The sequence below is a fragment of the Sapajus apella genome, unplaced genomic scaffold, assembly GCF_009761245.1.
Source record: "Sapajus apella isolate SASKATOON/1434 unplaced genomic scaffold, GSC_monkey_1.0 scaffold32, whole genome shotgun sequence".
NCBI classification, from domain to species: Eukaryota; Metazoa; Chordata; class Mammalia; order Primates; family Cebidae; genus Sapajus; species Sapajus apella.
Window position 1 is genome coordinate 21,411,981 of NW_022436972.1, and position 17,145 is coordinate 21,429,125.

The 17,145-nt window shown below is 36.2% G+C and overlaps 1 protein-coding gene and 1 long non-coding RNA gene across 2 annotated transcripts in view; both read left to right on the plus strand.

Moving 5' to 3' along the window:
- The window catches only part of TSC22D1 (TSC22 domain family member 1), a 143,964-nt gene that overhangs the window by 75,301 nt on the left and 51,518 nt on the right, over positions 1-17,145 (plus strand). The window lies entirely within an intron of this gene.
- On the plus strand, positions 3,865-9,615 carry LOC116562468. The gene is made up of 3 exons (XR_004273959.1): positions 3,865-3,965; positions 4,682-4,687; positions 9,604-9,615. It is a non-coding gene; the product is annotated as an uncharacterized LOC116562468 (long non-coding RNA).

Genomic DNA, 17,145 nt, shown 5'->3' on the forward strand with positions numbered 1-17,145 from the left:
GCTGGAAAAAAGAAATTGAAGATAATTTGTGGCTTTCTGATTCAGGCCACAGTTGTTTTGTTGTTGTCCTTGTTTCCTTTTTAAATTGAAGTTACATTTAATTTATAAACATCATAAGATTAACCATTTAAACTATATAATTCAGTGATATTTGGTACATTCACAGTGTTATATAACTCTCATCTTTATCAGGTCCCAAAACATTTTCATCACTCCCCAAAACAGTAGCAATTCCTGATTCGTCCGTGCCCTCAGCCCTTGCAACCCACCAATATGCTCTCTGTCTCTGTGAATTTACTTATTCTGAATATTTCATATGAATGAAATATACTATGTGACCTCTTGTATCTGGCTTCTTTCACTTAGCATGATTTTGAGGGTTATCCATATTATAGTATGAATCAGTACTTTATATGGCTGAATAGTATTTCACATATGTATTTACCACATTTTGTTTGTTCATCTTGAATAGTATTTCACATATGTATTTACCACATTTTGTTTGTTCATTTTGTTTTTTTGTTCATTTGAGGTATTTTCACCTTTTGCTATTGTGAATAGTGAAAGCTGCTGTGAACATTAGAACGGGTTAGTACCTGACTGCCTATTTTCAATTATTTTGGTAATTTCTAAGAGTGGAAGAGTGAATTATATAATACCATGTTTAATTTTTTGAGGAACAACTAAACTATTTTCCACAGTGGCTATACTACTTTGTACTCCCACCATTGTATGAAGGATCCAGTTTCTTCTCATCCTCACCAACACTTGTTATTTTCTATATTTTTGATTGTAGCCATCAGTGGGTATGAAGTGGTGTCTTGTGACTTTGTTTTCTGAGACAGAGTCTTTGTTGTCCAGGTTGGAGTGCAGTGGTAGCCTCAAACTCCTGGGCTCAAGCGATCCTCCCACTCTGCCTCCTGAGTAGCGGAGACTGCAGGTGTGTGCCACTATGCGCCACTAATTATTATTATTATTTTCTGAGATGGAGTCTCGCTCTTGTAGCCCTGGCTGGAGTATAGTGGTGTGATCTTGGCTCACTACAACCTCTACCTCCTAGGTTCCAGTGATTCTCCTGTCTCAGCCTCCTGAGTAGCTGGGACTACAGGCACGCACCACCATGCCTGGCTAATTTTTTTGTATTTTTAGTAGAGATGAGGTTTTGCAGTGTTGGCCAGGCTGGTCTTGAACTCCTGACCTCAGGCGATCTGCTCACCTCGGCCTCCCAAAGTGCTGTGATTACAGGCATAAGCCACTGCGCCTGTCCACCCCACTATTAAAAAAAAATTTTTTTTTTTTTTGTAGAAACAGGGTCTCCCTATGTTGTCCAGGCTAGTCTGAAACTCTTGGCATAAGCAATCTTCCTGGCTTAGCCTCCCAAAGTGCTGGGATTATGGGTGTGAGCCACTATACTGGCCTCTTCTGGCTTTCATTTGCATTTCCATAATAGGTAATGATGAGCATCTTTCATGTTTTTGTCAGCCATTTGTATATCTTCTTCATTCCACTTCCAGTTGTATATCCAAAGGTCTTTTCAAATTCTTTGCACATTTTTAAATTTAGTTGTGTTTTTGTTGAGTTGTAAGAATTCTTTATGTATGCTAGGTACAAGTCGCTTATAACATACGATTCACAAATATTTTCTTCCATTCTGTAGGTTATCTTTCAGTTTGATGCATAAAAGGTTTAATTTTGATGAAGTTCAGTTTATTCTTTTCTCGTTTATGTTTGGTATTATATCTAAGAGTCTATTATCAAGTCCAAGGTTATGAATATGCACCCTATATTTTGCTCTAAGAATTTTATAGTTTTAACTGTTACATTTAGATCATTGCTCTATTTTGAGTTGTGTGTAATAAGGTGTCCAACTTAATTTTTTTGCATGTGGACATCCAGTTGTGCCAACACTATTTATTTTTAATTTTTATTATTTACTATTATTTTTTTGCACTCAGAAAATGATTCTGTTCCAATGCAGCACCATTTATTAAAAGAGATTATTCTTTCCCTGTTGGATGGTCTTGGCACCCTTTTCTGAAATCAATTGGATGTAGATGTAGGTGTTTATTTCTAGATTCTCAATTTATTTCACTGGCCTATTTTTTTATGTTGTTACAAATTGCTGCTTTTACATGGTGTGCCTATCAACAGATTTATGATTATTGTTTTATGTAGATGTCTTTTAGTACATAAGGGTAAAAAAGTTGCAAATTAAAAAGTAAAATATTACTGACTTTTATATTTATCTGTATAGTTACCTTTACTAGTATTCTTTATTTCTTTCTATGGCTTTGTGTTATTATCTAGCATCTTTTCGTTTCTACCTGAAGGCAACATTACTTGTAGAGCAGGTCTGCTAGTGAGAATGTCTTAATTTCTCGCTCATTTTTAAAAGATAGTTTTGCCAGATATAGGATTCTTGTTAGACTGTATTTTTTTTTTCTTCTTACCATTTTAAGTGTGTGACTCTGCTGCTTTCTGGCTTACATAGTTTCTGCTGAGAAATTGGCTGTTAATCTCGTGAATACATGATAAGTTGCTTCTTTTGATGCTTTTAAGATTTTCCATTTGGCTTTGGCTTTGATAAGATGATTATAATATATCTGGCTGTGGATCTCTTTGTGTTCATCCTTCTTGGTGTTTGTTAAGCTTCTTAGATTCATGTCTTACCAATTCATGTCTTATCAAATTTGGGAAGTATTGGCCATTATTTCTTCAAATAATTCTTTCCCTTTCTGTGTCTTCTTTCCTTCTTGAACTCTGATTATGTGTTGAGAGTGCTTGATGTTATCTTGTAAGTTTTTTGGCTTCCATTCATTTTTCTTCATTCTTTCTGCTCCTCTCATTTGATAATTTCAATTGGCCTATTTTCAGCCTCACTGTTTCTTTCTTCTGCTTACTCAAATCTGCTTTCAAAGCTCTCTAGTGCAATTTTCATTTCAGTTATTGTATCTTTCAATTCTAGAAGGTTTTCTTGGTTCCTTTTTATGCTTTCTACCTTGTTACTGATATTCTGCATTTGTTGAGACATCATTCTCCTGGTTTTCTTTATTTCCTTGTTTCCTTTAAGCTTGTTGAGCCATACTTAAGAAATCTGATTTAAAGTCTTTGTCTGTTAAGTCCAATGTCAAAAACTGTTTCTGTTAATTTCTTCCATGATGGGTCATATTTTCTTGTTTCTTTGCATGCTTTGTAAGTTTTTGAAAACTGGATATTTTATTATAATGTGTGATAATGCTGGAATTCAGATTCTTCCCCTTATCAGAGCCTCACAGTTTGTTTTTGTTGCTTGTGTAGGTTGTAGTTGTTTGGTGATTTTCTTTTTTTTAATTTTTTTTTAATTTTTTTGAGATAGGGTCTCACTGTGTTGTCTAGGCTAAAATACAGTGGTACAATTATAGCTTACTGCAGCCTTGACCTCCCAGGCTCAAGCAGTCCTCCTGCTTCAGCCTCTTAAGTAGCTGGGACCATAGGTATGTGCCACCATGCTTGGCTAATCTTTTTTTTTCTTTTGAGACAGAGTCTTGGTCTGTCACCCCAGCTAGAATACAGTGGTATGATCTTGGCTCACTGCAACCTCTGTCTCTTGGGTTCAAACAATTCTTCTGCCTCAGTCTCCTGACTACCTGGGATTACATGTGCACACCATCATGCCTGAGCTAGTTTTTGTATTTTTAGTAGAAACAGGGTTTCAACACATTGGCCAGGCTTGTCTTGAACTCCTGACCGCAAGTGATCTGCCTGCCTTGGCCTTCCAAAGTGCTGGGATTAGAGGTGTGAGCCACCGTGCCCAACCATGCTTGGCTAATTTTTAAATTGTAGAGATCATGTCTTGCTGTGTTGCCCAGGCTGGTCTTGAACTCGTGGATGCAAGCAATCTTCCCTCCTCACCCTCTCAAAGTGCTGGATTACAGGTGTGAGCCACTGCACCTGGCCAACTTTCTTAAGCTATTTTTGTAAAGACTGTACCTTTGTCATGTGTGATCTCTGAAGTGTCTGTTCCTTTAGCTTGTGGTTAGCAATTTTTTGACAGATGGCCTTGAATACCTGGAGCCTCACCACCTCACCTCACCACAACTCCCAAAATAAAATAAAAAACAACAAAACTGATTCTTCTAATCTTTGCCGATTGGCTCTGCATTGGGGCACTTTTTCAGAGCTTAGACTGGCTATTTCCAGTCCTCTTGTAGCCTGCTAGTATTGAGCCTAAAGATCAGCAAGATGTGAAAGTTTAGGGTCTTCTCAGGTCTTTTCTGAACATACATCCTACCGTGGGCATGCATGTGGCTTTCTAAATTCTCTAGTAAGACATGGTAGCTTTTCAATGCACTAAGTCTCCAAAAAATCTTTCTTCTCAGGCTGCAGCATATTTTGTGTACCTTAACAATAATATTTTGCTTCAGGTGACAGTGGGTTGTTCATTTGCCTTTCAATGTCTTCAAAGAATACCCTCTACGTAGCTACTTTTCTGTCTAGAGGGAGCGTTGAGTTAGTGAAAGTAAGGCAAGTGTCTTTTGTCAGACCTGAAGGTTGTCCCCAGATAGGTCAAAACAGACAAACACAGTTCTTTGAAAATAAGATCTGCTTTGCCTTCTGTAGAACTGGAGTCCCGCACTGGAAATGTGGGCTGCTGTTGTCAAGATTGTCACTGAATCAGGGAGGGCACTGGGGCAAGGGCAAGTAAAAAGTGCCGCAAAGATTTTATGTTTCCTCTTCCTTGAGTCAGTATTCACTTGTTGCTGTAAGCCTCTGATGATTTTCCAGAGTTCAGATGAAGTTAATTCTGATAGTTTCTGCTTATTTTTTGTTTACATGTTTTCTTCTGGAGGGAAGGGCCCTGGGTGCTCTGCCGTCTTTGTTGACATCACTCGCATGGGTGATTTTTTTGAAGAATAAATTTGATAGGAAGGTGAAGAGTTTTTGAACTAGAGAGAGAGGGATTTGAGAGTTACTAGATGCCAAGAGCTACAACGGAGGTATATCTCTTGAACCCTTTTGAAGGGAAATATTATAATTCATTTATATATTTTAAGAATTTTTTTGTCATTTGTTATGGGGTTCGTGTAAAAGAAATGTATAACTTTAAAGTAGTAGGAAAAAAACTGTGAATCTAATACCAAACTTAAAGCTAAAACATCATAGTAACTTTAAAACTATATTGTATTCCTCCCAGCCCCATCCTCCATCATTCCTGCAGAGATAAGTACTAGAGTGATTTTTTTTTGGTGGGGGAAGAGCTTATTTTTCTACATTTTAAAAGAAAAAAGACTCCAAAGCAACTTACCTAGATAGGTACATATCCCTAAACAATGTGTTGCTTAGTTTTGCCTTATGCTGTATTTGAAATCCTGTATAGAGTCTTGTCTGTTTTACATTTTTCACTCCGTATTAATCTAAGAGTATCCATGTCAAGTATAGCTGTACAGACGGTGTCTGACTTACCATGGTTCAACTCAAGGTTTTCCAACTTTACAATGGTGCAAAAGCGATACACATTCAGTAGAAACTGTACTTCAAGTAGAGCCATTCTGTTTTTTCAATAAATTACATGAGCTATTCAACACTTTGTTATAGGTTTTGTGTTAGGTGACTTTGCCCAATTGTAGGCTAATGTAAATGTTCTGAGCACATTTAAAGTAGGCTAGGCTAAGCTATGATGTTCAGTAAGTTAGGTATTTAAATGCATTTTTGACTGACAATATTTTATATATATAATGACTTTATGAGAATGTAACCCCATTGTAGGTTAAGGAGCATCTGTGTGTTGTTCGCTGTCATGAATGAATGAAACTTAGATGTGAATGTACCACAGTCCATCTGTTCTCTACTTGATGGGCATTTATGGTTGTTTCCAGTTGTTATCTTTTGTGAAGATGAACAATGCTAGTATGAACATTTTTATGTGTGCACTTAAGAAGATATGTATAGTGTTTCCACTGAAATGAAATGACTGAATCATGGAAGATACACATGTTCAACTTTACAAGATGGTATCACATTGTTTTCTATAGTGATTATTCCACTTTGCCTTCCTACCAGCCACATATAAAAACCCCACCGATTGTTGTTTTTGCCAGCATTTGGTACTGTTAGGCTGCTTCAATTTTGCTGAGGTAATGCTTGTAAATATTAGTTCATTGTGGTTTTAATTTCAAGCTAAGCATGTTATATCTATGTTTAACCATTCATATTTCCTTTTCTGTAAAATTCATTTTCTCTATTTTTTATTGGATTTTTTGGATTGTACTTATAATTGGAAGCTCTTTATGTACTCTGTCGATATTATTGCCTCATTTGCGTTATGCCTATTCATTTTCTTTATGATATCCTTTGTTTGTTTGTTTTGTTTTTTTGAGACAGAGTCTTGCTCTGTCACCCAGGCTGGAGTGCAGTGGTACAATCTCAGCCCACTGCGACCTCCGCCTCCTGGGTTCAGGTGATTCTCCTGCCTCAGCCTCCCAAGTGGCTGGGACCATAGGCATGTGCCACCAGGCCTGGCTAATTGTGATATCCTTTGCACAGAAGTTCTTAACTTTAATGTGAAATTTGTGAATATATTCCTTATAGTTAGTGATTCTTGGGTTTAAGACATTTTTTATTAATTACCTCAGTGTCATCAAGAGGGTTTCCTATAATTTCTTCTAAAATATTAATTTTTTGTTGAATATTTATATCTTTATCCAAAATTGTTTTTAAAAATTGAAGTATGGCATACAGAGAGAAAAGTGCACAAATCATATCACTTGATGAAATATCAAAAAATAATGGGTATATAACCTCTATCCACATGAAAAAGAAAACAACAACTTGCTAAGTTGTTAAAAAACAACCTGCCAAGTACTATCCTCATTCTTTTCCCCAGAGAGACATCCTCTACAAACCTCTAACACTATCAGTTAGTTTTGGCCATTTTGAAATTTATATAAATGAAATTATATGCTATATATTCTTTTGTTTCTTATTTTTCTTGCTCAATACTGTGTAAGATTCATGTTAAGCTTAATAGGAGCTTGTTCATTTTCATAGATATATACTATTTGTTTGTATAAGTATGCCATATTTTATTTCTCCATTCTGTTGATAGGTATTTGGGTTGTTCCTATTTGGAGGCTAGTATGAGTAATGCAGCTGTCACCACTCTTAAATGTCTTTTGGTGCACATGTTTGCATCTCTGTTGGGGGTATTCGCAGGAATGGAGTCGCTGGGAGGTTTGTGTTATGTTCGTCTTGAGTAGATATTGCCACATTTCCAAAGTGGTTGTACCTGTTTTCACTCCTGCTAGCTGTGTATGTGAATGTTCCAGCCGATCCACATTCCATCCATCTCTTAGGTTTAACCCACTTGCCAGTGTTTCAAATTGTGGCCGCATTGGTTGGTGTGCAGTTGATCTCATTGTGGTTTTAAATTGCATTTCCCTTATTGCTATTGAGATTGAGCATAGATTGATAGGCAGACAGGCTATTTAGATATATTATTTGATAAAATGCCTATTAAAGTCTCTTGCCTATTTTTCTATTTTATGTAATTTATTTTTATTTTTAAAAATTTTTTATAGAGATAGGTCTTGTTGTGTTGCCCAGGCTGGTCTGGAATTTCTGGCCTGAAACACCTTCTCCCACCCTGGCCTCCCAAAGTGCTAGAATTACAGGCATGAGCCAGTGTACTCAGCCTGCCTATTTTTCTAGTGGTTTTTTTTTTTGTCTTTTTTTTTTTTAATTATTGATTTTAGGACTTGTTTTAATATTTATGAAATGAGCTCTTTGGTGTTTAAGAAATACCTCTTCTGTCCATGTGACTTAAATTCTTATTCTCTTATTGATGTCTTTTAATAATCATAAATTCCTAATTTTGATGTAGTTCAGTTTGTTCAGCTTTTCTTTTATAGTTAATGCTTTTGTAGTCTGTTTAAAATCTTTGCCTATTCCCAAAATACTCACCTATTTATCTTCTAGAAACAGTTTTACCTTTCACAGTTAGAACTATAATTATGATTTTTTTTTTTTTTTTTTTGCTTGCATGAAATGAGGTAAGACTCAAAAGTAGTTTTTTCCCCATATGGATACCTAATTGATTCAGCATCAACATTTGAAAAGACTTTCTCTTTTTTTGCAGTCGTAAATCCATATATGTAGGGTTCATTTCATTTCTGCATTCTATTCTTCTAATGGAATACTGCTTTGCTGAAAAGTTTTGGTATCTGGGAAGGTCCCTTCACTTTCTTCTTAAAGATGCCATGGCTATTGTGAGATCTTCCATATAAATTTTATGGTTCTTCCCAAAACCATTTTGGGATTTTGATGAATATCGCTGGATTTAAGAATACTGCTGAATCTACAGATGAATTTGGGGATTTTTGATACTGAATTTCTCCATTTATTTCAGTCTCTTTAATATAGTTCAATAAAATTCTGTGTATCCTTTGTTAAATTCTAGGTGTTTTATATTTTTGTTTCTTTTGTAAATGATACCTTTTTGAAATTACATTTTCTAAGTGTTGATATATGAGTATGCAGTTAGCCATTTTGCTAGATCTTCTTATTGATTAACAAATTCTTTGTATATTATTTTGTTTTTCTGTGTAGATAACTGTAGCATCTGAGAATAATAGCTTTGTTTCTTCTTTTCCAATATTGGTTCTTTCTGTTCTTTTTTTCTTGTTTTACTGAACTGATTAGGATAGCACTATCCAATAGAAATATAATGTTAGCCTATGTATAATTTAAAAATGGCTAATAGTCACAGTTAAAAAAAAAAGGTGAAGTTAATTTTAATAATTTGTTCTATTTTATTTTAACTCAATATCATCATTTCAATATGTAATCAATATAAAATTAATGAAATATTTTGCTTGGGAGGGGTACTAAATCTTAAAAAGCTGGTGTGTATTTTGCACTTACAGCACATCTTACTTTGGACTAGCTGTATTTCCAGGACTTACAGCTGTGTGTGTGTAGCTAGTGGCTGTTGCCTCAGGCAATGCGCGACTTCAGTTTCTAGTAGAATGCTGATACTGTGCATACTTGTTACTAACTTTGAAACAACTACTGACATTTGACCATTTAAAGGATGTGTTCTGTAGATTTTGGTAGATGTCTTTTATGTTATTATAGAAGTTTCTTTTTTTCTTCTGAGACAGTCTTGCCCTGTCACCCATGCTGGAGTGCAGTGGCATGATCTCAACTCCACCTCCCAGGCTCAAACAATTCTCATGCCTTAGCCTCCCAAATAACTGGGATTACAGGCATGCACCACCACACCTAGCTAATTTTTGTATTTTTAGTAGAGAGGGGGTTTTGCCATGTTGGCCAGGCTGGTTTTGAACTCCTGGTCTGAAGTGATCTGCCTGCATTGGCCTCCCAAAGTGCTGGTATTACAGGTGTGAGCTACTGCACCTGGCCAAGAAGTGTCTTTATACTTTTAGTTTACTATGTTTTCTTCTTAACGAGAAATTTATTTTGAATTTTATCAATTGTTTTTATCCTCTTGAAGTGATATTTCTGGATTTTCTAATAGTAAGCTACTCTTACATTGCTGGGATAAACTCAACTTGGTCCTAACATCTCTTTATTTACTACTAAATTTGTCTTAATTTTGTTTTTAAGGATTTTTGCATTGTTCATAAAAGTAATGGCCAGTAATTTTCCCCTCCCTTCCTCCTTCCTCTCTCTCCCTCTCTCCCTTTTTCCCTTTCCTTCTCTTCCCCTTCCCCTTTCCCTTCCCCTTTCCTCTTTCCACTTTCCTTCCTTCTTTCCTTGTTTTCTTGCTCTTGCTCTTGCTCTGTTGCCCAGGCTAGAGTACAGTGGCACAATCTTGGATCAGTGCAGTCTCTGCTTCCAGGTTCAAGAGATTCTTTTGCCTCAGCTTCCCTAGTAGCTGGGATTACAGGTATGTACCACCATGCCCAGCTAATTTTTGTATTTTTAGTAGAGACGGGGTTTCACCGTATTGGCCAGGCTATTCTTGAACTACTGACCTCAGGTGATTCACCCACCTCGGCCTCCCAAAGTGCTGGGATTACAGGCGTGAGCCACTGCACCCAGCTGGTAAGTTCTTTTTTTAACTATGCTTTTCTGATTTTGGTTTAAAGGTTTTACTAGCCTCTTAAAATAAGCTGGGGAGTAAATAATTTTATATATATGTAAAATCTCTAGAAAAGTTTTTATAAAAGAGTGTCATCTTCTGTTACTTGGCAGTTGGTAGATGGTAGAACTTCACATTTAAAACCTTATAGTTTTTTTTTTTTCTTTTTATATTTCCTAAGTTTATAATACTCTACCTTATTGTAAGCATTTATAATAATGTGAGCATTTAAGGCTATGCAATTCCTTCTGACTACAGTCACAGCATGTCTTAGAAATATGCCTTTCCTTTTCATTCTAAGTGTCTTAAATTTCTATTAAGATTTATTTTTTAATCCACATATTATTTAGAAGTGTTTTGAAATTATCCAGTGCAGGATAATGCTTTGTCATTTTATTTTCTTAGTGAATTACACATGAATTAATTGCATAATGTTCTGCAAACGTGGTTGTATGAACTGATTCTTTTCTGTTTGGCCTTGCTGCATTGTTTACCACATGAACAGTTTATATAATTCTTTAATTTTGAGGCTGAGGATTCTCTGTGTGTCCATTCAGTCAAGTTTTAAAATTGGTTTAATTAGATCTTTAGTATCTTAACTGATTTTGTCTGCTAGACCTAACAATAATATAGAGATTATTTGATACTTCCTTAGAGTTCTGTCAAATTTTGCTTTATATGTCTTCAGTGCATATAAGTTTAGAATTCTCATATCTCCTTGGTGCATTGAAGTTGTTATGTCATGATTCTCTTTAACCCTAATGATTCATTTTGCTTATGTTTATTTTGTCTTATTTAACAAGGTTATTCCACCTTTCTTTAGTTAATATTGCCAGTGATATCCTTTTTCTACTTCCACTTTCTATCTTTTAGTATTTGCATGCCCTTATATTTTAGTGTATTTCTTGTAAATACCATATAGTGCATTGTTTTATTGTGGGGTGACATTTAAAATCTTTGGCAAGTCTTGTCTTTATATTTGTTGTGATTATGGATCTGAATTTCTTTATTTCATCCCTGTGCTTCCTGTTTGTCCTGCTTTTTCTGTGCTTTGCCACATCCTCCATTTTTGCCTTACTTTTTTAGATTTAGATTTTTGTTTTGGATTATTTACATTTTCTTTTTCACCTTTTTCCATTGGGGAGTTATGTATTTTATTAATGTTCCCTTACAGCTGGTGCTCGACTACGACCACGATTGGTTCCGACAGACCAGTCGTAACACGATTTTGGTCGTAAGTTGAGTAGGCTCTATGTACAGTACTGTGAAATGATGTTATAAAAATCTTTAAGTCATATTTTATCATAATTTTCTTTCATTATTGTTATATATCATAATTTTCTTTGTTCATTTTATGCCATTTGTATCATCTCTACACCACTTTGTTTCTTATTTTTACATTCGTCAGGTTTAAGTAAGACACTGCATTACCAGTACAACTGGTTTAATATTTGCAAAACATACAAAATTACAAAATACAGGTGCATACAAAAATACAAAATACAGATGTAAAAAATACCATAGGAAACATTTTCCCAATTGCAAAACATATCAAAATATATAAACATGTATGAAACATTTTATTGGCCGCTAGTGCTTGGCTGCGGATCGTTGATGTTGTCATCTGAGGCAGCAGTTGGGGTTACTGGAGTTGGTTTTTTCATAAACATGGTGAGCTTTGTCTGAATTGTGTTTCTTTTTTTCTTAATAAATTTCACGATCCGGACGAAACACATCGTGCGCTATCCGTTCAATCTTTGCAAATCGTTCGATATTTGGGTCCATTGCTTCGAAATGTATAAGAAGTTTATTCAGTAAAGATAATCCGTTAGTGGGGAACTAACTTTCTGTCTCCCCTTCTTCTTTCTCTCCTTCTCTTCTTTCTTCTTCCGCCACTCTTTCTTCTTCCGCCACTCTTTCTTCTTCCAGTTCGATTAGCTCTTCATTTGTAAGTTCTCCGGATTCTTTGTCTAGCAACTCTTCTACATCTTCCATTTCCCACTCCAAAGAAAGGTCTTTAGCGAGTTTTACTATTTTTTCCCCCCGAATCGTTTCAAGTTCATGTTCACTGTCAAATCTGTCAAAATCATTAACATAGCGCTTAACACAATTTTTCCAGATGCCATTCATGCACTTTGTCGTCACAGCCTCCCAGGCGGTAGTGATATTCTTGATACACATCAAAATGTTGTAGTGTTTCCAAAAATCTACAGCGGAGCAGTCGTGGCTAGCGATTGTGGTCGTAAAGTCGAATGGTCGTAAGTTGCATAGGTTGTAAGTCGATCAATACCTGTAGTTTATACCTTTGTCTAAAACATCTAACAAAATCTAAAATTAATCCGTATCTTAAAACCTATCCCTCTTGAAAAAATACAGAAGCCTTACAACACTTCAACACTAATTACCCTAACCTTACCTACTACCTACAATTTATGTGATATTCTTATCCGTAGTTTTAACTTTATTTTTAATAATTCTACAAATTTGACATTATTATTTTATATGGTTAATGCTTGTTTAGATTGGCCCACAGGTTTACCAGTTTCTTTGCATGCTATTCTTTCTTGTGACTCACTCAGACCTTTCTTTCTTTCTTTTTTTTTTTTGAGATGGAGTCTCACTCTGTCGCCCAGGTTGGAGTGCAGTGGCATAATCTCAGCTCACTGCAATCTGCACCTCCCTGGTTCAAACGATTCTCCTGCCTCAGCCTCCTGAGTGGCTGGGATTACAGGTGCCTGTCACCATGCCTGGCTAATATTTGTATTTTTAGTAGAGCTGGGGCTTCACCTTGTTGGCCAGGCTGTTCTCGAACACCCGACCTCCTGATCTGTCCACCTCGGCCTCCCAAAGTGCTGGGATTGATTACATGTGCGAGCCACTGCGCTCACCTTAGACTTAGACCTTTCTAATGGAGTATTTTCCTTCTTAAAGAATATTTTTTGGGAGTTTCTTTAATGAACGTCAAATGGTGGTAAACTTTTATGTTTATCTGAAAAATGCCTTTATTTTACTCTATTTCTACAAATATCTGGGTACCCATTTCCAGGTTATTCCAGTCATCTGTTCTCTCCGAAATAGTAGGATAGTTTTTGAAATGTCTTTCTAATGAGAAAGGTAATCTAGAGGTCTAATATTTATTATGTGTAGGATTAATTTAAAAATCTTAGTGAAAAGGCTTTTAATAACATTGTACAAAGTTTGTGTTATACTGAAAGAATTGCTATACATTTAAAAACTGAAATATGACTAAAAGAACTTTCCATCTACATATGGTGGTGATTGCTTTTAGGTTTGTAGCTGGAGTCACTATTTATAGGGCCTATTATTTATGGCTTTGAGTTTCATTTACTTATACTAAGCACTCAATTTTCAGAACGCTTGTGTTTTATTAGTTCTTGGTGATGGAGGGCAGTGTGCATTCTGTTGTTTAAAAAATCTTATTTCCTAACTATTACCTTGATTGGAGTCAGCTTAAGTGGATATATACTATTATTACTGCCTGCTCCTTATTGCTTCTATAATATGGTAAAAGAAAGAGGAGGGACTCCAATATTCACTGACTCCATGTATCACTCATTTTACATACTCTGCATATCTATTCTTTTTTAGCTGTCACTACAGATAATCCCACCATACTTTCATTTTGTAAATGAGGAAATCGAGTTTGAAAGTTAAGGCACAAGTGTATGGTGTACAAGTTATAGTATACAAGGGTTGGAACTAGGAGTCAAAACACAGATGCTCCTGTATTTTCTACAATTCCAGTGTTATGAGTTAAAATATCTTCTGGTAATCAGTCCTCTATATACAGCCCAATAGGCAGATGGGATACTCACCTGTGTGGCTTGAGATTCGATGTGGGAAAGAGCCCGTCAACTAATGATATTGCTGTACTACTATTCTGTGGTGTGGCCTGTCATTAGATTTACTTCTAGGGTTTGAGATGGACCATAAATTGTTAAATATGTTTATCATTAATATTAGTTGTACTTTTAACAATTCCCTATGTGTTCAGCTTAAGAAAAATTAGGTTAGAAATGAGTTATATGGAATATTATATGAATAAAATGGTACTTAATTTAAGAGCCTAGGTTGCATTCGTTAAAATTCTAGAGGGATAAATGGACCATTTTTTAATAAAAATGATACATTGTGTTAGCGCCATCTACTGTTAGGTCAGAATAATGACTTCCTGGTATACATTTGGTTTTTTCCTGGTGGCATATTCCAAGTCTGGCATCTTTCTGCAGGTCCTCTAACTTAGTTGACCACTCTGTAGAATGTGGGTGTTTTGGGCAATTCACATGATATCCTGTCTATGGTCAGGGCAGCCAGTTTTTGTAGATCTTGTTTCATAATTCTTGTTAAAGTAGCAATGACAAATTTTCTACAATTTTCTTGATAGTTCAGAATTTTAAAATAAAGCTAGCTGATTGTGCTTTCTACAAAGCATCCTTGTTTTAAGATTTGCTAATTTATCATTGTTAGACTGTTGGATTAAAATTGAAATTAAAATTGAACATTCAATTTGTAGCTGAAAGACCTTCTAGGGAAAGCTGTATCTCAATATGTTGCTTGTTAATTCGTTGAATGTCTAAATCTGCACAGTACATTATTGAGTGTATTGGTTTAAATGTTGAAAATGTTTACTGTTTATTTCTGCATATCATTTAGAGTAAAGGGTAGCAGAAACAGAGTTGGTTTTCAGTCTCAGCTCTGTAAGTTACTAGCAGCGCAACTTGAGGTTAATTATTTAACCTCTTTACTGAGTCTTTTTCTTTCTTTTCTTTTCTTTTTTTTTTTTTTTTTTTGAGATGGAGCTTTGCTCTGTTGCCCAGGCTGGAGTACAGTGATGTGATCTCAGCTCACTGCAACCTCTGCCTCCCAGATTCAAGTGATCCTCTGGCCTCAGCCTCCTGAGGGGCTGGGATTACAGGCATGTGCCACCATGCGTGGCTAATTTTTTTTTTTTTTTGTAGTTTTAGTAGAGATGGGGTTTTCCCATGTTGGCCAGGCTGGTCTTAAACTCCTGACCTTAGGTGATCCACTTGCCTTGGCCTCCCAAAGTGCTGGGATTACAGACATGAACCACTGCTCCTGGCTAACCTCTCTAAAGCTCTTCACCTAAAAATGAGTTGTTTTGAGAATTAAATTATATAATGTATGTATAAAGTCATTCTTGGCACTTAGTAAACTAACAGCATAAATGTCAGTTCTTCTATAACATATTACAAATTTATTAACATGCACGTGTTTCTATAATTTTGCTTTATATTACTTATACTAAAATAAAAAGATATTAAGCACCCTTTATGTTTGAAAGGCTGATGGAGCTTAAGAAGGAACAAATAACTTGTGACGTCCTTAAGATGTATGATTGAGGATGGAATATAAATATGTCAAATTTTTTTTAAAGTGGGAATAATGGCTCAGTCAGTGATTTGTACGTGATTGCTAAATATACAGAATTTTTTTAATTCAAAGGAGGAATGCTTTCTACACTGGACCCAGATTCCGTGTCCCTCACTGACCTTGTTATTATTGCTATAATTTTTTCTTTGGTTATGTGGCCCATTGCACATTCTAGAAGGACATAAAGAGGATAAAATCCACTTGTAGATTATTAGAAATATTTGTTGATTTCATGTTATCTACCAGCATCATGGACCACAACTGTAGATATATCCAGCCTTCAAGGTGGGTGGAGTTAGGTGGGCTGTGTTGGTAAATGATCAGCACCAAGTATTGTTCCTGAGCATAGTAGATGCTTTTAAATAGTCGAATGAACAAATGAAACTATCTGCATCACGGCTATTATGCTGACTGAGGCTAGTGTTTTCATCACACGCCAACTCAAATTTCTATGTGAAATGGTAAATAGCTAATTCCTTCCTGTGTTCTCTGGGACTTTGCTTCATCGGGATATATCATCTCTTGTTTAATCTTTTCCACTTTACTGACAACTAAGTGAGCCAGAACCACCCACCCCTTGCCAGTTATCTGTCTTCCTCGTTACCCATTCATCTATACTGCTGTGGTGTGGCTGTTCCTTTTTCCTTACTACCCCGCAATCCAAGCTTTTTCTGCAGATATCCCAATGACTGCCTAACTGCAAAGTCTCAAGTCCTGAGGAGCCCATTTCCATCCTTCTTGTCTTATTTGGTCCCTCTGTGTCTTTGGCATTGCTGCCTGTTTCTTTCTGAAGTTCTTCTCTGTTGGCTCTGGTGCACCAGTCTCTCCTGGTTCTCCTTGTATCTCTTGGCCTTCTCCGTTTCAGTCTCATTTACTATTTGTTCGGTTTCTTCCCCAGCTCTCTTAAATGTTAGTGTTGCCCTGGGTTCTGTTGCTTGGCCTCTCTTCTTTTTACTGTAGGTTTGCTTTGTACTCCAGCAACCCTACCCTCATGCTGATAATCTGGTGCCTCCACTTGAGATTTATCTGTGGAACCCAGTTCAGCCACTGATAACACAAGGGGAAGAGGGTATACACTGTAGCCCCCATAACCTCTATCACCTGTTACCCATGAAAGCTTCACTGAGTAAGCATACAATCTATGTAAAACAGCCAAAAAACAAACATTTACGTAAAAGGAATGTGGTTAGTATGGAAACGACCTCAAGAAGTGTCTCCTAGCCTCTGTCCTTGGACTCCTTTTTCTAGAGCTGCCCAGAGTGTCTTCAATTTCCCTGTGAACATAACTACTTAGGTGTCTCCTCCAAACTGCCTCTTATCTATCCCCATTTCATATAATCCACCCCTCCTGTATTCTCTCACAGTTACTAGTACCAACATGTACTCCAGCCCAAACCCTACATCATCCTAAATTCTGCTTTATTCTCACCCAGCTGGTCCTGGGATCGCCGCTGCCTTAATCTCTCATCTGTGAGAGAATTTACTATATTACAGTTATTTGATTCATGTCTGTTTCTTTCATTAGAATCTTTATGTCCCAGGCATGCACAATTTTTACAGTATTAAGTGTTCAGCTAATACTTTTATATGTAAAAATGAATTTATCAGCAATCACTAATTCCCAAGGAATTAATAGCATTATCCTGTTATCT